Raw genomic sequence first — 22,709 nt, 5'->3', positions numbered from 1 at the left:
GGGTCTAATCATGCCACCATGCTAAGACAGGAAAACGTAGATGTGACCAGGTATGAAAACAAAAGCCACCCTTTCTCCTAAAATCTGTGTGTACCATTTCCAGTAGTAGCACTCAACTGTTTTCCTGTGTGATGTTATCAGGGCACAGAAGCAACCTGCAAACAACAGATGGAGACAAAGCCTAATGTTAGTATTGGATGAGAATGCCTTACAGAATGTGGGATGTGGTGATGAATTAGAGACCTTGGCACTGACTGGGGATTAATAATCACCCAAGGGTTGTGAAGAAAGCTCCAAGTGCAGACAGAGACAGAGCCCTAAGGAAGAACTGGGCATTGATATCATTGACGATGCAAGATTCTGTTGAGGGTTTGAAGTCAAAGGAAGAATGAATAAAAGAATGGATCTTAAAGTGTGTGCCTCCCTACCTCTGGTCTGCTGCGGCTGCCGGAGGTTGACCTTCCTGGGCCTTAGACAAACAGGCCTGCTAGAACAGGAAAAGTCCACTCTCACTAGCAGATGAAGCCTCCAAATATGTGACACAGACTACTTTTTTTGGTATCTAATATCCACCTTGGAAATCAAGTCTTTTAAATAAGTGTATTGCATATTAAATGACACATACTCACCATACAAAGTATACAAGCAAGGCAAAATCTTCAAAGACAAAGGGAAAAAACATGCCAATGACAATAATTTATAAATGTTTTAAAATTTTTACAGCTGGAGAACATCATTCCAGATGCATTTCCTTATAAAAAGGCCAATAAGAAATATTAACAATTAGAAACACTGGGTAATACAGTGATTATACTTCTAAGCTATTATAAAATTATTAAATGTAATTTCATTTGCCAAATAAAAAAGTTAAAAACTGAAGGACCTGTCAGACATCTTATAAATATTTCTAGACAAAAATAGATATTAATTGGTAGCAATAGATAAGATTGCAGAAAACTGATTAAGAAAATTACAAGTTTTGCTTGATGCATTATTATTTTATTTATTTATTTTTTGGCATACGGGCTTAGTTGCTCCATGGCATGTGGGATCTTCCTGGAGCAGGGATCGAACCTGTGTCCCCTGCATTGGCAGGCAGATTCTTAACCACTGCACCACCTAGGAAGCCCTGATGCATTATATTTTTAAAAATCACATTTTGTATCTAGTATTTAGTAATTCTGTGCTATGACAAATGAGGGAAAGTTTTCTTTCTACCTTCAATCTCCCTGAAATCCTCAATTTCATTAATTTTATTTTTATTATTATGATGCACCCAAGATTTATAATCACATAAAGTGATGCCAATCTAATGTCTCAGCAAACATTCAATATCCCAAATAATGACTTCTAATACTTACTTGATATTTTTAACAGAATTTTTGCAAAATATTTCAAGAACTATGTAGCATAGACTTTTTTGGCAGTACTCGCTTTCCACAATCGTTACCTACATATGTCAGTGTTCTCATTTTACCCTTTCAGTTACTACTTAACAGCATTATACCTAGTTAATTTTTTACATTGACTTCTGTGTTCAAATAGATGGGGTGGCTCCCATTCTCTGATTAGAACTACTGATAGAGAAATTTATACAACATATCCCATTTAAACTTCAATTTCCCAAAGTATGTTCTATTGATTACTAATGCTATAAGATGTTCCAAAAAAAACTGAAAAGCCTTTTCTGTGTTGGAAAAGATTAGGGCAACAGCACATTACAATCCTCCTATGGCCTATACAATTTAGCACTGAGTAGTATGGACTTTTTATTCTATTTAAGAATCCTTGTTTTGTGTCCCAACCAAATTATTTAGGTTCAAAAAGGGGTCTATCACTTCTAAGTTGTGTAAACCTGAGCCCATCACTCAGTCTCAATAAGCAGTTTTCCTTTCTGTAAGATGGAGATCAAGTACCTCCTTCACTGCATTCTTGTTAGGATTGAATACAATAATTTATGAATATCCAGTACTTATGTTAACAAATGATAGAGTGAAGATTCCTACCATGTCCTGCCTGCCATGCACTGCACATGGTGGGGTGTCACTCCAGGATCTTGCTTCAGATGCCTGAGCTCCTTCATCCATTAAAACATTGATGTCTTTGTTGCTGACCCTGGGCTCTTTCTTCAGTCTTGAAGCTGGGCAAACACAGGCCTTGCAGGCCTGCAGGGTGCAGTGCAACAATTGGCAGAGCCAGCCGGGAGACCGAAGAAACTCCCGTGAGTGCTGAGATATCAGGAAATACAGGATGGGGAGTGGAAAGTTGCAGGGGCTGTCCACTAACATGTGGGACCCAAAAAGTTCCAGAGGCGATCCCGAAAACTGCAGGGGTAATTCCAGGGTGGCTGTCCACTAATATGTGGGGCCTTGTGGTGGCTAACCTTGATTAATGTGGGTTGCCAAAAGATCTAGAGAACAATGGCCTCTAATGGCTGTGTTATTGTATCAAAGTTAGCCTTTGTAATTGGTTAAGCTAGCTTTCTAGAGGAATTGGTATTTCTCTTGTGTCTTTGATATGTAAATGCCACATTAGACCATATAAACTTAGTTGATGTTTATATGACATTCCATCTGAAAGCAGTAGAATACAGTTTCTTCTCAAGTGCACACAGAATATTCTCCAGGATAGATCACACCTTGGATCACAAATGAAGCCTCAGTAAATTTAAGAAAATTGAAATCATATCAAGCATCATTTCTGACTACAATGTTATGAGATTAGAAATCAATTACAGGGGAAAAAAACTGTAAAAAACCACAAACACATGGAGGCTAAAGAGTATGTTACTAAACAACCAATGGCACACTGAAGAAACCAAAGAGGAAATTAAAACAAAAGAAAAAACAGACAAATGACAACAAGGACATTATGATCGAAAACCCATGGGACACAGGGACTTTCCTGGTGGCGCAATGGTTAAGAATCTGCCTGCCAATGCAGGGAACATGGGTTCCATCCCTGGTCTAGGAAGATCCCACATGCTGTGGAGCAACTAAGGCTGTGTGCCACAACTACTGAGCCCAAGTGCCACAACTACTGAGGCCCATGTGCCTAGAGCCCATGCTCTGTAACAAGAGAAGCCACCACAACAAGAAGCCCACACACCACAACGAAGAGTAGCCCCCACTTGCCGCAACTAGAGAAAGCCTGCTCGCATCAACAAAGACCCAAAGCAGCCAATAAATAAATAAATAGGTAAATGGGACACAGCAAAAGCAGTTCTAAGAGGGAAGTTTATAGCAATACAATCTTACTTTGCACCTAAATCAACTAGAGAAAGAACAAACAAAACCCAAAGTTAGAAGGAAAGAAATCATAAAGATCAGAGCAGAAATAAATGTAATAGAGACAAAGAAAACAATAGCAAAGAACAATGAAACTAAAAACTGGTTCTTTGAGAAAATAAACAAATATGATAAACTTTTACCCAGACTCATTAAGAGAAGAAAAAGACTCAAATCAGTAAAATTAGAAATGAAAAAGAAGTTACAACTGACACTGCTGAAACACAAAGAATCGTTAGAGACTACTACAAGCAATTATATGCCAATAAAATGGACAACTTAAAAGAAAAGGACAACTTCTTAGAAAGGTACAACCTTCAAAGTTGAACCAGGAAAAAAGTAGAAAATATGAACAGACCAATCACAAGTACTGAAATTGGAACTATGATTTAAAAACTTCCAACAAACAAAAGTCAAGAACCAGATGGCTTCAAAGGCAAATTCTATCAAATATTTAGAGAAGAGTTAACACCTATCCTTCTCAAACTATTTCAAAAAAATGCAGAGGAAGGAATACCAAGCTCATTCTATGAGGCCACCATCACCATGATACCAAAACCAGGCAAAGATACCACACACAAAAAATTACAGGCCAATATCACTGATGAACATAGACACAGAAATCCTCAACAAAATACTAGCAAACCAAATCCACCATGATCAAATGGAATTTATCCCAGGGATGCAAAGATTTTTCAATATTTAAATCAATCGATCTGATAAACCACATTAACAGACTGAAGAATAAAAAACATATGATTATCTCAATAGATGCAGAAAAAGCTTTTGACAAAATTCAATACCTATTTATGATTAAAAAAAACTCTGCAGAAATGGGCACAAAGGGAACATAACTCAACATAATAAAGGCCATATACAACAAACCCACAGCAAGCATTGTTCTCAGCAGTGCAAAACTGAAATCATTTCATCCAAGACCAGGAACAAGATAAGGATGTCCACTCTCCCCTCTATTATTCAACATAGTTTTGGAAGTTTCAGCAATGGCAATCAGAAGAAAAAGAAATACAAAGAATCCAAATTGGAAAAGAAGTAAAACTGTCACTGTTTGCAGATGACATGATGCTATACATAGAAAATCCTAAAGATGCTAACAGAAAACTACTAGAGTTCATCAATGAATTTGGTAAAGTTGTGGGATACAAAATTAATACACAGAAATCTCTTACATTCATATACACTGACAACAATAGATCAGAAAGAGAAATTAAGGAAACAGTCCCACTTCCCATTGCATCAAAAAGAGCAGAATATCTATGAAAATAAACCTACCTAAGGAGGCAAAAGACCTGTACTCAGAAAAGTATAAGATGCTGATGAAAGAAATTGAAGATGACATAAACAGATAGAGAGATACCACGTTCTTGGATTGGAAGAATCAATATTGTCAAAATGACTATACTACCCAAAGTAACCTATAGATTAAATGTAATCCTTACCAAATTACCAATAGCGTTTTTTCACAGAATTAGAACAAAAAAATTTACAATTTGTATGGAAACACAAAAGACCCTGAATGGCCAAAGCAATTTTGAGAAAGAAAAACAAAGCCAGAGGAATCAGGCGTCATGACTTCAGACTATACTACAAAGCTACAGTAATCAAAACAGTATGGTATTGGCACAACAACAGACTTATACATCAGTGGAACAGGATAGAAACTTCAGAGATAAACCCATGCATTTATGGTCACCAAATCTATGACAAAGGAGGCAAAAATATACAATGGAGAAAAAGGCTCTTCAATAAGTGGTGCTGGGAAAACTGGACAGATACATAAAAAAGAATGAAATTAGAACACACACTAACCCTGTACACAAAAATAAACTCAAAATTGATTAAAGGCCTAAATGTAAGGCTGGATACTATAAAACTCTTAGAGGAAAACATACACAGAACACTCTCTGATGTAAATCACGGCAAGATCTTTTTTTTAATCCACCTCCTAGAGTAATGAAAAAAACAAAACAAAACAAAAAAAAAAACAAATGGGACCTAATTAAACTTAAAAGCTTTCGCACATAAAAGGAAACCATGAACAAGACGACTAGATAACCCTCAGAATGGGAGAAAATATTTGCAAATGAAATGATTGACAAGGGATTAATCTCCTAAAATATACAAACAGCTCATGCAGCTCAATACGAAGAGAAACAAAAATCTCAATCAAAAAATCAGTGGAAGATCTAAATAGATATTTCTCCAAAGAAGACATACAGATGGCCAAAAAGTACATGAAAAGATGCTCACATCACTAATTATTAGAGAAATGCAAATCAAAACTACAATGATGTATCACCTCACACTGGTTAGAATGGGCATCATCAGAAAATCTACAAACAATAAATGCTGGAGAGGGTGTGGAGAAAAAGGAATGCTCTTGCATTGCTAGTGGGAATGTAAATTGATACAGCCACTATGGAGAACAGTATGGAGGTCCTTAAAAAACTAAAAACAGAGCTACCCTATGATCTAACAATCCCACTCCTGGGCATATATCTGAAGAAAACCATACTTTGAAAAGATACATGCACCCCAGTGTTCACTGCAGCACTATTTACAGTAGCCAGAACATGGAAGCAACTTAAATGTCTATCAACAAATGAATGGATAAAGAAGATGTGGTACATATATATAATGGAACATTACTCAACCATAAAAATGAATGAAATAATGCCATTTGCAGTGACATGGATGGACCTATAGATTGACTTACTACATTCAGTATGACAAACAGAGAAAGACAAATATCATGTGACATTGCTTATGTGTGGACTCTAAAAAATGGTACAAATGAACTCATTTACAAAATAGAAATAGAGTCACAGATATAGAAAACAAATTTATGGTTACCAAGGGGGAAAGGGGCAGGGGAGGGATAATTGGGAAATTGGGATTGACATACACACTCTACTATATATAAAATAAATAACTAATAAGAACCTAATGTATAGTACTCAGTACTCTGTAATGACCTATATGGGAAAAGAATCTAAAAAATAGTGGTTATATGTATATTATAACTGATTCACTTTGCTATACAGCAGAAACTAACACAACATTGTAAATCAATTATACACCAATAAAAATTAATAAAGAAGTTGGGTTCTTAGGCCGTAAGTCTCACAAAAGGCTGTCAACATATGTAATATATAATTAATACATATGATATTGTTTCTACAAGAAGCACATTTAAGTTATAACTAAAGAGGTCTGATGCTCATAGTTCTTTTACAGCAATCCCAAGGATCTGAATCTGTATTCTTACAAATAAAGGTTTCTCTTTCAACCACACATTCATTTATGTACTCATTCATTCAATTATGTTGATCACCTAATATGCTCTGGAGGCTAAACAGTGAACAATAAAGACAATTCAATAGTTCTTAACATATACCTATATTGAACATGCTATCATAGGAGGACATACAGTTGTAAAATACAATATAATATAATATAACATAGTATAATATAATGTAATATAATATAATGTTGAATTAGTGTGGTAAATGCCAGAAAGGAAATATTAGTCTCTCTTATAGCTTTCCAAGATAGCCATATGAGGCAGGAGGCCCTACAATTTTGGACGTCAAAGTCTAGGTATATTCAGAATAACCATTCCATGGAGGCTAGGCATAAAAACTCTAAGGTCAGTAAAATAAATCCACTTTAATCAAGCTTAAAAGCTTTTGCACATCAGAGGAAACCATCAAGAAAATGAAAAGACAACCTATAGAATGGGAGAAAATATTTGCAAATGATGCAACAAACAAGAGGTTAATATCCAAAATATACAAAAAGTTCATACAACTCAACAGCAAAAATCAATCAACCCAATTAAAAAATGGACAGAAGACCTAAATAGGCATTTTCCAAAGAAAATGTACAAATGACCAAAAGGCACATGAAAAGATGCTCAACGTTATTAGTTATTAGAGAAATGAAAATCAAACCACAATGATTATTACCTCACACTGGTTAGAATGGCTGTCATCAAAAAGTCTACAAATAAATGCTGGAGAGAGTTTGGAGAAAAAGGAATCCTCCTACACTGTTGTTGGGAATATAAATTGGTGCAGCCACCATGGAAAACAGTTCCTCAAAAAATTAAGCATAGAACTACCATATGATCCAGCAATCCCACTCCTGGGTATACATCCAGAAAAAAATTAAAACTCTAATTTGAAAAGATACATGCACCTCAGTGTTCACAGCAACACTATCTACAGTAGCTAAGACATGGAACAACCCAAGTGCCCGTCAGCAGATGATTGGCTTAGGAAAATGTGAGATATGTACAAAAAGGAATGAAATATTGCCATGTGTAATGACATGGATGGACCTGGAGAATATTATTCTGAGTAAAGTAAGTCAGACAGAGAAAGAAATAGTATATGATATCACTTATATGTGGAGTCTAAAAATATAAACAGACTCACAGACATAGAAAACAAACATGGTTACCAAAGGGGAGAAGGAAGGAGGGAAAAATTAGGAGTATGGAATTAACAGATACAAACTGCTATACACAAAAAAGGTAAGCAACAAGGATTTACTGTATAGCACAGGGAATTATATTCAATAATTTATAATAACCTATAATGAAATATAATCTGAAAAAAATCACTTTGCTGTACACCTGAAACTAATACAATACTATAAATCAACTATACTTCATTAAAAAGAAAGACTTTGAAAAAAATATGATAGCTATGTCCTTGTTATTTCTGTTTATTTTCACTAGCATCATCTTGTCAGTTACCTACCTCAGTCTAATTTCACAGAACATCCTTTCTCAAAAGTATGTTCCTGTGATACTGAATTTATTGGATCTCAGAATATCCCATGTTCTCCCAAACCTGAATACTTGGCACTGACAATTCTTTCTGGTTGAATGATCTTACCCAACTTTACAAGGACTAACAGTCTGTCCACCTGCCAAAGTGCCGTTTCTTTTTAAGAATCTTTTAAATATACCCTCACCTGAGAGGCATTTACTGATATCCCTAGGTAAGCATAGGGAACCTTCTCCCAGGCTTCCACTTTATTCTGCAAAGGCTTGTACCATAGCTTATGATACTGCATCACCTTTTGTGGTTTCCATTTTGGTTTCACTTCTAGGGAGTAAATTTGTTTAAAGAAGGACAACTTTGCCTTATATGTACTCAGTCCCTGACATCATGATATCATCTTCATCACCATGGTCACAGAAGAGTAATATTTATTGTATTTTATCATGTAAGAGATATTCATTGTTCTATGAACCTCACATATGTTATATGAACAATGGAAACTTCCTACTGGTAAATTATGCTCTTTTTAGAGCACGTGAAATGGAAACACAGAAAACTTCAGAAACTTGCCTAAGCTCGTGCAACTAAGGATGACAGCCATAATCTGTAACTCCAGCGCCCAGTTTCTTACTGCCATGCTGAATAAACACTCAAATGTTTTATGAAAAATGCATACATGATCCCTAAGGTAACTTTTAGCCCAAACACTAATATATTTTCAGGGCATTATTAGGCAATTAAGCCATTCATAGGTCATGAGCTTGGCTAAGTGCTGTGAAGGATGGAAAAGAACAACTATGTAAGTCACAGATCCTGCTTCCAAACATCTCATAATTTGATTAAGGGAAAAAAGTGTAGCATATGTGAAAACAAAAATTAGATGATAAAAACACACTGAAATGGATTGTAGTGAAATTAAGAAATGTTAAAATTCAGTGAGGGCCAGAGAATCTGCAGAGGAATGTTATTATGAGATCATTTTAAAGAGCTGCTAATGTATTCTATCATACTTTTAACTTCTTTCCTGATTCTTTTAGTCTAAGAATGCAGTACTCTTTACTTTCTGTGAGTCTAACAGATAAGCAATTGATTGATACAGTTACAGAATTATGGTCATTTTGTGGAACAGAACGCCAAGGATGTTTTGTGTATTGTTGAGTTTTGAGCACATAGGAGGAAAGTGAATTTAGTGTCTCTATCTTTATAATATTACCTTAAATGTAAAAATGAGTATATAAATGACTAAATAGTTGAAATTTGAACACTTGCCTTGTGATCTTTTGTGTGGTTTGTTACACACTATTTCAATGTCATCAGTGTCATAGGGAGAAATTTTAAGTTGTAACCATAAATGTTTCACTATGTAACTAAGTATTTGTACCCAGTTACTTCCCACGAAATCAATACAATGATTAACATAGAAAGGGAAGTTAAATATCTAAAAAATTCTATCCAGAAGAACCAAAGAGGTTTCTTTCAAAATTTCTCAGGCCAGGTGGTCTAAAATTACCTTGAGATCAATGAATAGATGTATGTTACATGTATCCTTCATGCAAATCACTATATCAAGGAAATTCTAATAAAGATGTGCTATTTGAACTAATAGAGTGGAATACTGAGACAGAGGAGGAATAAGAAGCCCCCACCTTTCCGAATATTTGCATCATGTGCTTTTATTAGAACTGGGGATGTGAATAGTGAATCATAAGTCCCCAAAACATTGTGCTTTTCTTAAATCTAAATTAGAATTAATTATGACTTTTTTTCCCCCTAAACTAAAAACTGAGTAATTTAAAAGCTCACAGTTCTATCCTGGTAAAGTAATATTCAAACATAATTCTTTATATATTTCCTAAAATTACTGAACCACCAAATTATTCTCTATATTAAATTTGACTCAGTATGTTATTCAGGTTAAGGTTTCTGATAATAAGGTAGGCCTATAATTTAACATTACTATATTTAGAAAGCTCACTAGGTTGTATGTGTGTATGTTTGAATTATTTCTGTCATCCAGTTTATGTTATCTTCATTTGTTCAATTATTTAAAAATATATATTCACACAATTATATCTGGTTGACTAGGCACATAGCTTGAAATTCTTATTGATGAGTTGAACACTTTCTTTAAAATTAAATGTACATTTGAATACTACCCTTTCCACATTGCTCTTTCATGGACAGAAGTAGCTACAGACATATTCATGGATTTTGCAAACTGAAGAAAAAAATTCACATTTTGAGGCAATCACAGACATAAGCCATTCCTCCTATAAGTTATAGGACTAAATCAATGGTAAATGAAAGATTGAACATGAAAATATAAAAATGTCTATATTTTTGTCATTTCTTTGTTCAATTTTCCATAACTACATTTTCTGTTTGACTGATTTTGATGTCATTCTTTCACAGAGATTGGTAGATAGAAAAACAATAAAGGTAAAAAGTAAAGCACTGAAGAAGGCAACAAAAAAAATTAATAAAAAAATAGATTAAAAAACAATGAACCTAAGGAGAATGTAGGTGACCAGAGGAAAAAAAGAGATCTGAGAAGACTCAAATGCTATTGTTAATTCAGTAACTAGTAATAAGCATGATTTTGGGTTAGAAAACTGGTCTGGAGTGATTTTGTGACTGTTTTAAAACAAAATGGTTACACTAGATAGTGTTGAATGGCACTCTCAGACCTCAGAATTGATTACTATTTTATTCCAAGAGCATGAGCTGAACGAGAAACAAGGATATATGATAACCAAACAACTAAAAAGTAAAGGAAGCACATGAAGTGACAATTTAGCAAAATAATTCAATCACCCAGGAAAAATTATTGATGATGAATGAGTGAACCAAGAGATTTTTACCTAATTATTTCCATATTTCCTGTCTTGTACTTAATGCTAATCAATTCAACACTGTTGATCTTTACTTTTTTCTTTAGTAAAATAGTAGAGATGCTTGAAAAATAAAATCAGAAGCATAAAAACACAGGAAGTATCTGTCAAAGAATGACTAAAAAAAAAACTAGTTTGAGTTTGTCCATCTTAAATTGTTTGCTCTGCAAATAATTTTAGCATACTTTGAAAGGAAAGAAGGAAATTTGAAAAAGACACTTTGGTCCAAAGATTTCTATCAGTGATCAGTTCTCTTGAAATCAATGTACTGATTCTTCATTTTTTGAAATGACCCAAAGACTTGGAGCTTTGGGGCCAAGTGTGTATCCCAACATCATCATTCTGAGTAAGTTTCTCAAGTAAGGCTTTTCTTTCCATTTAAAAAAGTAATTTCAAAATACTTCAAATCTTTATGTCTACTAGTTATATCAGTTAATTTAAAGGTAGCATGACAGTGACGTTTTCACCATTCCCAGTGTGTTATTGAAGAGGTAGTTCCATCACTCAAGAGCCATGTAACTTAAAAGCAAATATATATCAGGCATTTTTCTAAGCACTTTGTCTATACTGAGTCATTTAATCCTCATAATTATATAAATACATACATAGGTGAGGAAACTGAGGCACAGAGATTTACATAATTTGTTTACTGTCAAAGAAAGTATAAACAAATGAGCCAGGATTGAAATCCATGTGGTCTAGCTCCAGGATATATTATTCTTAAAATACTAACACTACAGTGATATAAATATGAAAGAAAAAAAGTTATAAACAGCAACTTTTAAAAATGTGCCATGAACTACGAAAGATAAAAAGATTAAGTGCCCAGCCAAAGACAATATGCAGATAAATAGTCAAAATGACGTTAAGAAAATGGAAGGTAAGTGCTATTAAGTGCCATTAGGATAACGCCTTCTACTAAATAACTTCAAATACTTAAATTATCTAAAAGGATTTTTTAAACACCAAACGCTTAAACACCGAAGGCTGCAGAACATACTAGTGATACCATTAATACAGGTATGCCTGTATGGTACCCTACCATACAGATGAATCACTTAATGTATTTGTATATTACCTAATTTAATCCTCATGACAACCCTAGAACAGATAGTCTTATGACCCTCCACACTACAGTCCTGTCACCATCACTATTTTACAAGTTAAAAATCTAAACAGAGCAACAACAAAAGCTTAACTGGCCTAGGGATGCACAATAGCTCCAGATTCAATACAGCCCGCCACCGTACTGAGCTGCCTCTTGATTTAATACACTGCTATACCATCATTTGTAGATATGCTGATCTGACCTCTAGATGTGCTTGATGACTTAGATATAAGTGCTGACCAGGGGGAGGTTGGAGAAGAAAACACACCTGTAGCCATAAATTATTGCCCCATTATATTTACAGCTAATCTGACCCTAATTGCCAATAGTAACCTGGCCCAGATTTAGGAAAGGCCATTGAGTTCTAACATCTGAACATTCTTTGCAGTTTTTCTCTAGGTGTAGACTGTCTTCTCAAAGAGTAAGATAAATTGGTGGGAATTTTTAAATGCCAAGAAAAAACAGGTTTATGTAATAGCAAACAAACAAAACTTTATTATTGGAGTGAGCATAATTATGAACTAATCCAACCAATATCACTGTAATGCACACAAACAGGAAGGCAGGAAAGTGTAAAAAATTAATGAACAGAAACCTCATTTAAATAGAGTCAGGAGACCAGAATGGGGAGATCCCATGCCCTGACCTGAAACAATAGCAGAGCTCAACAGGAAGAAGGAAAACTCCTCTTCTCCCCCGGCAACAACTCAGCCAATGAAAAGCCATGGGCTCTTTATTTACTAAATCCCTCCCAACTTTCTTCCCAATGAAAGGGTCTCCCACTCTTGCTGTGCTGAGACTTGCGGGTGGCTCACAGTGGTTGCAGACCCTGCACTGCAATTTTGTGCCAATTCCATCATTGTTGGAGAGTAAACCCATCTTTGCTGGAGAAATTTGTTTTCTGGCAATCTACTTGTTTTAAGTCAACAAAAGATAAAAACGATATGATAAACCTCATCTTTCTGAGACACATACAGTTCCTATTGTTTGATCAAATATTTAAAAGAGAACTTCTTTTCTCATTTTGGAGGGAAGCCCTTTTACGTAGTGATTCCTGGTCCTATTGAACCAGGCCCTGTGACCTCCAATTAGGCTGCCAGGATCCAGTACTTAAATTATTGCAATCTGCAAAGATTAATTTTTGTAACAGACTCTGGATGAGAAAGTGGATGCTCAGCAGCAGCTAGAGGAATAGTCTCCTCTTTGAAAAGAGCTGAAGCAAGCCCTCCGGCTCCATTTAGACTAGACTTGAGTGCTTTATTCATAAGTTGGCTTTCAAATTCCACAAAGGCTGCTTTTTGTTTTCAGATCTTCAGGGGAGCTTTGTAATTCCCAGTGTCAAGGGCACAACAGAATCTGTGATCTGCAAGCAGCTCAGCTCATCAGCATTAATTATTGCTCTGCCAGGCTTGTAAACAAATGTAATCAGAAGCCTTGTGCAGAGGCCCCAGTGAGGATGCCACCTTTTCCTCTGCCTGCTCATTCCCAGTCTCCTTCCATTCTCCCAAGAACTGTTGGCTCTCCACCCTCCTGATTGCTCTTCCTTTTTTTTTCCCTTTCTCCCTGGGTGGGCACATCTGCCTTCCTGGCTTCAGCTAAAATTTCTATTATGATAACTTCTAATTGTACATTTTCAATATCAGCCTTTTTCAGAAGCTCCACACCTGTATTTCCAACTGCCTACTAAATGCGACTCAAACCACCAATTCCAAAACTGGCTCCACCCTCAAGCCCATATTTGTTTTTCCATGAGTGCTCCCACCGTGAGCTGGTGTCTCTGTGCTCTGTGTTGCGAACAGTGCACAAAAAGAAAACCTAAGGTTCATCCCTGACTCCTTTCTCTCCTTTACTCCCACACTATCCTACCATAGCCAGTCAATCATCAGATTACTTCAGTCCTAACTCAGGACCCTCTGCAGAACTGTGCCTACTTGGGAACTTGCTACCTGCTGTCAGTTTCTCCCCACTTCTTAACTGGACGATTCCCAGCCCCTATCTGTTTGACCCGAGGCTCTCACCATGCTTATCTCTCTTCCACCCAGCAGCATTATTTTTCAAACATCAAATATTTGGCTTTTTACTTTAAACTTTTAGAGATGAATATACTTACTTTTCTCATGGCAAAATACACTTTGTAAAGTAAAACTTGATGACACAACGTCAGCTCTAATTTACTTTAATCTTGACAAATTACTTTCATGAGGTTGCTTCATGTTGTTCTCAATATAAGTCAACTTCTTAGCCTGGTGTTCAGACAAATGGCCGTCACCTATATCCTAGACATAATCTCCTACCATTTTCTCCATGGATGTAATTTAGACACACTGAAATTTGTTCATTGTTCACTACCGTTGCCTTTAAAAGTTCCTAGAAGACAGTAAACACTGAATAAACGTTTGCTGAATGGATGAAGAAGTTGTTCTTTGCAGTTCCTCTCTACAAAGCCCTTTATATGTTGCCTATTTGCCTTTGCACATTCACTCTACTTGGAAATTTCTTTCTGCTCTTCTGGACCTGGCTAATAATTGCTACCCTTTCTGCAAAATCTAGCTGACATTTGACCTTTTGGTTAATTATCATTAATTCAACAAATGTTTACTGAGTACATACCAAGAGCCTGATGCAAAGGATACAAGAGCCACAATTTAGTGTGCAAAGCGCAGCAAGAATTACAAAGCAATCGCATACTTCCTTGCAGCCTTTCCTATATATTCCCACATACGTAGTTGCCTCCTTCTGTCCACTCCACATTTTTATATCACTCAGGACTACTGTATTAATTTAGAAAAATCTCTCTCCAAGTTAACCTGATATACTTCCAGACTACACTTTATTACACTGTACTCTCCTTGTTTCCCCTAAAATGAGCATAATTTCTAGCAAATAGTAAGCCACCAACAAACGGTGCTTATTTACATAATTATGCTGAGGGTACAATATAGTAAAATGAGTCTATGGTTATGATCAGATTGCTGAATTAAAGTTCAGACAGACTTACGTAATTAGGATCTGGAGTGGATCAATTAACTTTCCTGGCCTCATGAGCACCTTGTAAATCAGGTGGGACAACAGCTACTTCATAAAGTTCTTGTAAGCATCAGGTGATGAAATAAGATGGACTATGAAATTGGGACATGTTGGATGCTTTTCAGCTGTTTGCCTGATTAGATAATAAAAACATAAGGTAATGGAAGCTCATTAGATTGGAATAAGTAGAAGAATGTAGACAAGAGCAAACAACTCAGTTAGTAGGTCAATTCTTCCTAGACTGAGAAGCTCTCAGAGAGCTGTAGAAGAAAAAAAAAAATACAGAATAGGTAAACTCATGTTTTAGTCAAATTGGGAAAGGAAATTTAACAGTTCCTTAGTTAAAAGGAACAGAAAGGTGATATTAAAATATACTATTCATTTTTTTAGATATAACTTCTCATGGTAAATTGTATGAGATTTTTATTTCAGAGTATAAGCTTATTTTAAACAAATGTATTTGTTGTTCTTTGATGTCTTGATTTCAAAAACACTCAAAGATATAGATGCTCGGCCTACATGGGACACAATCAAAATTTCTGGGGCTCTCAAAGAGCAAAACCAGGGAGAAATTCCCCTACCTCTCTCTCTCCCAAGGTCCTGCCTCAATATTGCTCATTTCTGTTTTTACACGTACTCTGATGAGCTCTGATTCCTCTGGATTCATTTGGCAGATATTTAACTGATAAATGATGGAGTGGACAGGGAGAGAACTTTCATCAGGTCAAGACTTTGGGACTTGATGAAGCTACGATCACAGGACACTTCACAGTTGCATTTTTATAGACTGCACAGCCCACTCAGACCTGAGAACAGATGGTTTTTGCCTTTTCTTTAAGACAAGGTGAACTCCTCTTCACATATGAACTCTAAGAACATTGACTGACATCAAACTGTTCAATATTTTCCAAAACATAGATTTTTAACTATGGGGTATGTTTACAGCACAAAGTTCAGCTTCAGCTGATTACCTCCAATGCTTGTGGATTTTATCTGTCATGTCTCTGTTTTGCTTTCGACCTGTCTTCTTGACCTGATGAAACTGGGCATGATGAACGAGTTTCCAAATCCAAGGTATTTACTGAAGCAAAGAGCAGTTTTTGTAAAACCCTATGTAATTTCGATGTAAAAACTACTTTGAGAAACTAGAAAAAAAAAATTTTTAAGAGAACTACCCCAAAATAAATAGGTAAGAAAACTGGACATTTTTGAATGGCTGTTAGTTACAAGGTACTATGTTCAACGTTTATAAATGGGTCTTTCTTTAATTCTTCCACAATTTTCTTGGGGAAACTGTAAGGAAGAAGACTAAGTAAGCTTAATTTGTTCATGATCAAATATGCTAAGATGCAGATACAGAATTTGAACAAATATCCAAATCTAGAATATGTACTCTTTCTACAATATTTTACTATCCACAGAGTATACTATTACTGAACTCCAGAAGCACCCTAAATTCATGACAAAAAAACTGGAGTTTTATTTTTAAAGAGAGGATTAAAAGCATATGAAGACCTTCTTTTTTTTCTCTTTTTTAGAAATCAAATCATGCACTAGTGAGTCAATTTACAATTTTCCTTGGTTCATGATTTTGTAAATAAACATGGCATTGCTTTTGGCAGTGTGTCAATCTGACTTGTTTTCACAGCAGAAACTGAATGAAGTCATGGAGTCGCTTTTCTGGCCAGGTCATAACAATATAATTTACAGCATATTAGCCTTTTCATATCATATTGATTTTTATGCTGAAGGGGTTCCAAAGCCACTATAGAAGCTAGTTCTGTGCTAAGGAACAACAATATCAAATTAAACATTAAAGCATATGCCAATTTGAATATTGCATTGATATTAACAAAATAAACATTCGTTTCCTCTGAAAAACATTGGATTCACCCATGACTAGAGTCAGATGATCAAAGAATCTTAAAAAACAAAGATGAAAACCAAAAATAATTACTTGCCAGAGCCAAGAATAAGAGCTCTCACTGAATTTTGAACTTGAAGGTTATCAGTGTGAGAAAAAATAATCACTTGAAAGAATTCAAAAAGAAATTGATTATATGAAATAAAGTAAGGGTAAGTGTAAGCCAAGATTCAGGAAATATTTACAAATCATTTGTTCCTTAGACTGTGGAAAACTTTGTTCACAGAATGTTTTCAGTGCTGACTTCCATAGAGGGATCCTTGTTCATCACTTTAAACACTATTTGAGAAGTGTTTAAACTTATTATATTAGGTTTTGGAGTAGAAACTTCTTGGTATCAATCCCTGATTCCCTCAACCCAGACTCTTACTTTTTAAAGCAAATAATGTTTTAAAGCCAAAAGAAACTACAAAGGCTTTAATCTGATTTATTCCTTTGTTCTTTAAACCAAATTCAACTTTAGGTTTTTATATCAGGGTCAAGAAGCAAAAACTGAACTGTAGAATTTTTTTTTTTTATCATTTATAAAAGTAATGGTCCTGAAGAATCCAGTGACAGGGCAAGAATAAAGATGCAGATGTAGAGAATGGACTTGAGGACACGGGGCAGGGTGGGGGGTGGGGGGCAAAGGGCAAGCCAGGACGAAGTGAGAGAGTAGCATTGACATATATACACTACCAAATGTAAAAGAGATGGCTAGCGGGAAGCTGCTGTGTAACACAGGGAGATCAATTCGATGATGGGTGATGACTTAGAGAGCTGGCATAGGGAAGGTGGGAAGGAGTCGTGGGAGGGAGGGGATATGGGAATATATGTATAAATATAGCTGATTCACTTTGTTGTACAGCAAAAACTGGCACAACAGTGTAAAGCAATTATATTCCAATAAAGAGCTTAAAAAATAAAATAATTGATTTAAAAAAGTAATGCATTTTGAAATAATTTCAAACAAAATATTTTTACATTTGCCTCTTCACACAAAATATTCCAGACTCCTTCAGAAAAAGAACATTATATATAACTTCCACCTAACCTCCAAATGAAGAAGTCAGCATTGTTTCAATACTATAATCCAATCCACAGACTCCTTTACATTTGACCAAGTGTCTCAATGGTCTGGATAATTATCCCTTTTTTCCATTCTGGACAATCATCTTTCTTCAACAGGGAGCTCTTCCTCAGACTTGCCATCACGTTCATGTCCTTGACAGATTCAGAGTCTAGATAACCTCCAGAGCAGGTTTGTCCATTGTTTCTTCTCCTCGAACAGACTCAGGCGGGGCATCCCCGGAAGGAACATCCCAGATATGATGATGTGCTCTTCTCAGAGCAGCTCATCAGAAGGGACACAAGGTTGACACCTCATCACCACTGGTGATGTAACAGGATACATGTAAACATGAGGGCTGACATTTCTGTCAGGTTTTTCCACACACAAAAACATACTTTTCCCCTTGTAATAAGTGGAATTTTATGGGAAGATATCCTTAAATTATGGCAATATCCTGTTTCTATTCGATTCCACTGATCAGTCTTGGTATCCTTTGATTCTCACCTAAAATATCCACCACTATGATTGCCAAACGGTGATTTTCCATTTCCGTCACTTTTAATACTTGGTATTTTACCATAAAGAGTGGTTTAATATGTTCATGGACACATATAATTCTATTTTAGTCAATGGCTTGTAATCTGTTTTAATTTTGATGATCAAATTATTCTAGAGTGAGATCCCCTTCAGGTTGGCTCCTTTGCTCTTTTAACAGATCCCTTTACCACCTTTATGATATTGTTGGAAACTGGACATTTTTAGATAATATATTGTAGCAACTCTGGACATTGATTTCTCCCACTCCTGAAGAGTTGATGTTGTCATTTGTTCACTTGGTTGTTTGATTAGTGACTTAGCTGAACTGACTCTGAAGTCTATCTCCTGTAATGCGCAGCTTCTGAGGTCCTTATTAAGATTTGTTTTCTTATATTTACCTTTTAGCCTGGCTACCTATGATTTGTCCCTGAATCAGCATAAGCCACTTAACTGGTTAAAGATTGTACTTAATCCTCCTTAGCAATCCAGGTTTTACTTGTTACCACAGGATACGTGTGTGCCTTGGAGGATGCTCTCTTAGTTCCAGGACTTCACATTTTTTACCCATATTCAGACAGAGACTAGTAATTTGTATCTTTCCTTATCACTCCTGAGAGGGCTTACCATTTGGCATGCAGAGTCTTCCAGGTTCCTATAGTTGCATCTGACCATATTTTTATTTTTTTTATTTTTTGGGGGTACACCAGGTTCAATCATCTGTTTTTATACACATATCCCCGTATTCCCTCCCTTCCTTGACTCCTCCCCCTCGAGTCCCCCCCACCCTCCCCGCCCCAGTCCTCTAAGGCATCTTCCATCCTCGAGTTGGGCTCCCTTTGCTATACAACAACTTCCCACTGACTATTTTACAGTTGGTAGTATATATATGTCTGTGCTACTCTCTCGCTTATTTTTAAGCCTGGCTTAAATAGGAGCTGCGCCTGGGTCAGAGTAAATTATTGTTCAGGTAATCGTGGAGCAGACATTGTGTTTAAACCCTTGTGTCAGTAAGGCTCCCACTCTGTTCATGGCTGTGTGAATCGGAGCATGTTGTCACATCTGTTCCGTGTCCTATTCTGATTGCTCCTGAGTACAGGCTAGTGCCTCTGCACAGCACTCCCAACCCCCAGGGTTCATAGTGATCCCAGAAGGGCTCTTCTTGGTTACCTCTTTCCCTGGTTTTCTGTGTTAAACTTCTGATCCCTCTGCTGTTTTACTTTTTTCTATTGTATCATGGAGCTCTAAGTGTACTCCCTTAATTGCTCTCTACCAAGAACTCAATCTTTTCTTTTTCATCATCCCTTGGCATGGAGTTTTATACCCCCTGTTCTAAATAAAGCCAGTTTCCTTAGCTAGAGTTGAAGAACCTTTCATTTTAAGGCTTGACTCTGGGGCCTGCCTCTCCGCGTGAGCAGGACCTCTGCATCCCTGCACATGAACTGGAGGCAGTGACAGTGCACACGCCTCCCAGAATGACACTGCTGCTTTACAAACAGGTGCTGGGAGAGGGTAAGTCCTGTGCTTTTTTGACTTGCCCCTCTCGGTGTGGAACTTCTACCCACAGATCCTCCGGTAGTGGATGATCAGGGCCCCGCCAGCCTGGAATGAAGCATTTTCCATAAAAGTTAGGTCTGGGTGGAGGAGGGTCACTCCAGACATTTCTGCCCTGCCTATAGGACACACAGCTTTTGCACCACGAGGCTGGAGGCAAGAGAAATACTTGTGGACTTCCCCTTCTGAGATGAAGTAGCCCTCAACTGAAAGTTGGGGGTGGGAGAGAAGAGGTCCTGTCTTATTACAGCATCACCTAAGTAGAACTCCCAGAGTAGTTTCAGAGCCAGGAATGGGAGAGCAGTCATGTAGGAAACGCTGGGGACCCTCCCTGTTTTTCCCAAGATTTAGTTGATTTTCTACAATGAATATTTTTCCACTTGCTGTAAGATGTGAGGACAAATTTCAAAAGAATTTCAGTGATTTTTAAGATTTTTTTTCAATTAAAAGATTGTTGGGGTAAGGATCTGCTGCACTCCTCTGTAACAAAAAGCTAAATTGTGATTCCATTTAATAGAATAGCTTCTAATATACAGTATACAAGGCCAGCTTTTAAAAATCTCTCTGTAAATTATACATATGATTTGATGTATAATTTAAAACCCAAAATATATGTGTATTCAATACTAAATATAGTTGCTATTTACTATATGCCTGAAACCATTAAATGCTAGTTCCTATAAAGGTGAATATAGACCATGACTTCAAAAGACCCACAATCTAAAATAGGATCTAAGAGAAAACTGGGACGTATATAATTCATATAATTATTTGAAGATATATATAAATGTGTATATATACATATATGTATAAATGATAATTTTAAACATCTGAGATATCAACAAACTCATGTTTAACCTACTCAGCTTTTTTTTTCCTTTACAGCTAACTTACCTGCCTCATTTATTCAACAAACGCTTGTTATGTGTATTGGTATTTAATCATACCCTTTCTCTTTCCTTTAAGTTTTGATCCAACTGAGAGCAAATCCCACAAATCAGACAGATGGAGAGAAAAACAGTAGTTTTATTACTGATAAAGCTGTACTAGCTGATACAAATTAAATGTCTGGCCACAATCAGACTTTCTGACACTTCCACTGATTTAAACCTGGCCACTCAGAACTGGTGGCCACCCCATGCCCACTTTCCACTGGAGCGGAAGCTGACATACATACAGTGAATGAAAGAGCAAAGACGAAGGAAATGCATGAGCTTAGTAGGAGGATTGGTCCAAAAGAGGAAGCCAAGAAGCAGCTAAGCCACATATGTTTGTTTTCTCTCCCAGACTCAGCAAATGAGTAACTGGACTGCATGGGCTTTTTGCATTTTAAATCTGTGTGTATGTGTGTGTGCCTCTTGGGGTGGTGGAGATCCAGAGAGAGAACAATGGCTCAAAGAACATACGGTCTTAGTGCACCATCCTTCCAGCACACCATCTTCTCTAGCAACTGTAAGATTTACTCAGCTGAGTGACTGCCGCCCATGTTCCTCTACCTTACTTGGCTTGAGTACTCTTACTGTTAGCACATAAGTAAAAAATGAATAACTGATAAAAATTATGTTTAATTTAAAGTGCTTTAAAATGACGCTTCTTTGGTATAGCAATGAAATTGCCTCATTGACCGAAAAAAAATACAGTCTCCTTTGAACATGATTTTCCATAGCTGTCCTTCCAGGATGTTGTGTTGTGTAGCATGTAGTGTGAACAGTCATATCTTACATTTTTTCTGCTGGCTTCTTGGCCATTTCCCATCTTATTGCAAAATAAAACCACCTGCTGCTGTCCTTGTGGCTAGAACACATATTTGTTGGTCTACCCAGCTGCTCAGTAGATGTTTAGAGTGTTGCCATCTGATTTATGGCACCATGAGTGAGGTTATGAGTCAATCAACCAACTCTGGTATTTTATGGGAATCTAGTATTTAGTCTACATCTAAATTAGATCACAAGCTCTTTGGGGCAAGCACCTTGTCTATGCTTCTTTATGCTTTGCTAAGCTCCATGCACACTTACGATACTCTATAAATATTCTCACAGAATATTTATGACAAGTCTAACATGGCAAGCAATTTTACCAGGGTCACTATACCCTGGTAGATTTAAAGCTCCATAAATTACAGTAGAGACCTACTTTGTAATATTTTATCTAGAAAAATCTAAGTTCCAAAGTTACTTTCAGATTCTATTCAATCTTTCTAGCTTCCTTAAAAAAAAAATCTCAGAAATGGCTTAGTGCCATTTCAAAGTCTATGAATGTGAAAGAGCACCATTGTAAGAATAAAATCACTCTGAACTAGAATCCAGATTTGAGTCAGGTACATCTCAGTTCAAACCTCAGCTCAATCACTTTCTATTTGGCCTCAGATTTCTCTAAACTTTAATTTTCTCATCTGTAAAATGGGTATGATGATAATAATTATACTTACCCTCTAGGGGTGTTGTGAAGATTACATTAAACCTGACACTTGGTTTATACTCAGTACTTGTTAGCTGGTAGAAATTGTGGTAGTAGGAATT

Source organism: Hippopotamus amphibius, chromosome 4, assembly GCF_030028045.1.
Source record: "Hippopotamus amphibius kiboko isolate mHipAmp2 chromosome 4, mHipAmp2.hap2, whole genome shotgun sequence".
Lineage (NCBI taxonomy): Eukaryota > Metazoa > Chordata > Mammalia > Artiodactyla > Hippopotamidae > Hippopotamus > Hippopotamus amphibius.
The sequence above is the reverse complement of the archived record's forward strand: the minus strand, read 5'-3'. Positions refer to the sequence as shown.